Source organism: Mus caroli, chromosome 6, assembly GCF_900094665.2.
Source record: "Mus caroli chromosome 6, CAROLI_EIJ_v1.1, whole genome shotgun sequence".
Classification (NCBI taxonomy): Eukaryota; Metazoa; Chordata; class Mammalia; order Rodentia; family Muridae; genus Mus; species Mus caroli.
The window spans coordinates 117,186,150-117,189,949 of record NC_034575.1 but is presented as its reverse complement, the minus strand read 5'-3'; the positions used below and the strand labels follow the sequence as shown (position 1 = coordinate 117,189,949).

General features: G+C 45.9%; 1 long non-coding RNA gene across 2 annotated transcripts in view; it reads left to right on the top strand.

The window, feature by feature from the left end:
* LOC110296255 overlaps positions 1-3,776 on the top strand; it is a 5,101-nt gene extending 1,325 nt beyond the window's left edge. The window contains exons 2-3 of one of the 2 annotated variants that reach the window (XR_003836886.1): positions 1,653-1,767; positions 2,552-3,776. This is a non-coding gene — a long non-coding RNA (uncharacterized LOC110296255). Of the gene's footprint in view, positions 1-1,652; positions 1,834-2,551 lie in introns of both variants that reach the window. The other variant, XR_002378167.2, reaches the window with a different exon arrangement.
* Positions 3,777-3,800: the final 24 nt, after the last annotated feature.

The following is a 3,800-nucleotide window of genomic DNA, read 5'->3' as shown; positions in this document are numbered from 1 at the left end:
CTAGGTACCCTTCCCCCATTTTAGCTTGTTTTCTCTTTCCCCAAATAGTGCCCTTCAGTGGCCTCCTCTGGTTTATCATCATGTGTTATATCTGAAATATGTTTCTTTGCATTTATTATTACATTTATGTATGTATGTATGTATGTATGTATGTATGTATGTATGTATGTATGTGTGTGTGTGTCTGCTGACCTAGGCCTAGTCCTAGGAGCTTCTAGACTCTTTACAATCTTACCTAGGCCTAGAATGTTTTCAGCTTCTGACACCTATTGCTGAATAAGCTCACCTTTTCTAGTTCTTTCTGAGCTCTGGCTGGCTGGTTCAACTCAGCTGTTCTGGCTCAAACTCCTCTCCAAGCTGACTGATTCAAACTGGCTTCTTTCCACTTCTCAGTGAACTGCTCTGCTTGGCCTCAAGCTAACTCTAGCAATTTGTTCTAATATTCTGGCTCCTTCTCATTCTCTGTCTCCTTCTGTCTTTGCCTGAGTCTAGCTTATTCTCTCTTTAAACTCTCTCTCTGTAAAATTCTCCTAGTAAAACTGCCTCTGGTCTATGCTCAGAGCTGATCCTGTGCCACAGCACTCCATACTCAAATACTGCCTGGAGAGAGCTGGTCTCCCAGGAGTGGGGACTCGCCTGCGAGCATAGGTAAGACCACCACTTCTACTCAAATTCCTGGCCCAAGAGGGACCCACCCAGACCTATTAGGACACAGGAATTAAGGAACGGCCTGGGACAGGATCCTTTCGGTTTCTGTCTGCACCCCAGAACTGACCCTGTGCCACAGCTCTCCATACCTGAATTTCTTCCTGAGAGAACTGGTCTCCCAGGAGTACTGACACACAGGCTTGCAGGAGGGACAAGCCACAGTCCTATCAGATCACCATGGACTAAGACTGTTCTTAAATTCCAACAACAACAACAACAACAAAACCCAGAAAGCCCACATACACGTGGAAGATGAACAATGCTCTCCTCAATGGTAACTCGGTGAAGGAAGAAATGAAGAAAGAAATTAAAGACTTTTTAGAATCTAATGAAAATGAAGGCATGGGACACAGTGAAAGCATTGCTAAGAGAAAACTCAGTTCTGAGTGCCTCCAAAAAGAAACTGGAGAGAGCACACACTAGCAGCTTAACAGTAATCGGAACACACACACACTCACACACACACACACACACACACACACACAGACATAGACAGGCAGACAGATGGACACACAGACAGACAGACAGACAGATACACACTCACATATACAAATACCAGGGTGGGTTGGGGGTAGGACACACTAATAGGAAAGGAGAAGGTATTAGTGGGAGTGGGATGGGGACAGGAAAGAGTAACAGAGTTGTGTGGCTATCACTGAAATACGTTATATACACTTATAAAAAATGCTATAACGAAACCCATTAGTACTTAACATTAATGCATAATAATAAAACATTAAAAAAGAAAAGAAAAGTTAAGATGAGATGGAAAAGTGTGCAACAGAGAAATGATGGTTAGATATTGTAATTATCAGGGTCCTGAAGGATGCTGAAGACATATTGTTATTTATATACATTAAAATTACCAATTTGTAAAAAAAAAAAGACTTGCTGTCTTATGAATAGAATTATTGTAAAATAGCTTTTGTTTTTGTTTTTGCCAGCAGCAGCCTCAAAAACCTGTTCACCATGTTTGAAAACATCAGTCACACACCAATAGGGCAAGAAGGCAGAAGAGAACCACAGAAAACTTGTCTGCTTTTCCGAGGGATGGAACAGGTGTGTCGATGCATGTGGATGTAATTCACTGAGAGTGAGCCCTGAAACCTTATCACAGAGAGACAGGTATGAGGTCAAATCTCAGAGACTAGGGATATTCATGTAGTGAGAGTCCCAGCACCTGTCACCTAGCCATGGCCATGGCCAAAGGAGGGAGTTCTCTTCGAGTCCCAGATTGTCATGGAAGCCTGGATGTTTCAGGCATCCAGCCTAAATAAAGAGATATAGACTCCACAGGAGGCTAATAGCTTACTGGATCTCTCAGTGAGGCCGCAGAGCACATGAGCCAGATTTCCTGTCTGAGTCCTCACAACTCCAGTTGTCAGATCTCAGCGTGTTACCATCTTTGGGTACCCGTGGACAACCACTGCGGCTTCATGAGTTATTCTTGGACTACGGGCGGGGGTGGGGGTGGGCGGTGGGGGGNGGGGGATGGGGTGGTGGTGGTGGTGCGGGGTGTGTGTGTGTGTGTGTGTGCGTGCAACTCTTCAGAGGATTTGTTGGCATCTGGAGCTGAGGGCACTGCTCTCGGACCCGGTGGGGAGTGATCATGCCCTCTGGTGGATGTGGAAGGCGTGACATGGAGATAGGATTTGAGAGCACTTGTCTGTGGTTTTCCTGGACAACACTGAAGAGAATCCTGCCCTCCTGCCGGCCCAGACCTTTGGGATTCAACTGCTCTTTTCAGTGGCATCTAGAAGACCCCATACCCCACCCTCTTTTGGTAAGAAGCTCTGGTCGGATTATGTGTCTGGATTGGCCCTCTCTCTGCTCTCTTGTTCAGGTCAGAAACCTAGCTGAAGGGAATGTCACCCAGCTGGTGCCTGGTCACTTCTATGATGTCCGGTGGGCTCCACAGCCGGAAGAACTTGGCGTGCAAAGCTCATGAATGACTCATAACCCAGGAGACCCAGAGCAAAGTTCCAGTTAGCGGAGTCTGAAATCATCTACCTTCCATCTGCTCTTCGAGTATTCTATTTACTTGAATTTCTTACAATTTTCATTCCCTTAAATTTTTATTTGTGTATGCTTCATTGTGAAACTTTAGATTTGTCAGGTCTCAGGCAGCTCATGTAACCAGAAATGAGCGCAAGCTGGACTATAGAAGGATTTCTGGTAGATAGAGAAAAGCCAGCATTCTGTAGGAGGTTTTCTGTCCCCCAAGAGGAGTCCTTTCCCTTACCTCTGGCAGAACGGACATATGGCTCTGCAATTCATATATACCGATGGTGACTATCAGTATATCAAAGCACACACTGGCCTCCGGGCTCCCTTGGTATCACAAAGACCAGTTATACATTTCGAAGTCTGCATCCTAGCATGGCAGCCTTTCTCAGCTCCTCCTCTAGCCTCCCTCCAGCTCGAGGGCTCCCTCTCTCAGTTACTCACTGTTCTTATGATTCACACTCTAGATCTTGCTAGCCTCTTGCTGTCTCTCTAACTCCTTCCTCACTATGCTCTCTCCTGCTCTGCTGCTTCCCTAGCCCTGCCTGTGCCCAGTCTGATTTTCATTCCAATCTGACTGGATTCTCTCAGAATGGGGAATTTTCTCTGGATATTTTCTCTCTCTTATTCACAGTGCAAGCCTTCCTCTAATAATGGATCAGTCATGTCACACTTTCTTTACCTCAGCCCCTTTGAATACCATATTCCCTTTAAGATTTTTTTCGAGACAGTCTTGCTGATGTAGCCCACAGTAGTGTGGAACTCAGGACTATACTGCCTCCCTCCTGTATAGTGGCACTACATGCACGCACTGTGACACAATTTGCACCCTATATGATAGACTTAATTTGATTGTGTCAGGGTTAGGACTGTGCGTTTCCCTGGATAGGCACTGATGACTAGGGGATGGGGATAGACCCTCTATGGTACCTCCATGGTAGAAGAGATCAAGGAGCATGCCTCTTACATCAGACAGTTATTCCCTCTCAGCTCTTCATGGATGCCATATGCCTGCCCCTTCTCCTCCTCTTCTTCTTCCTCTTCTTCTTCCTCTTCTTCCTCCTCCTCCTCCTCCTCCTCCTCCTCCT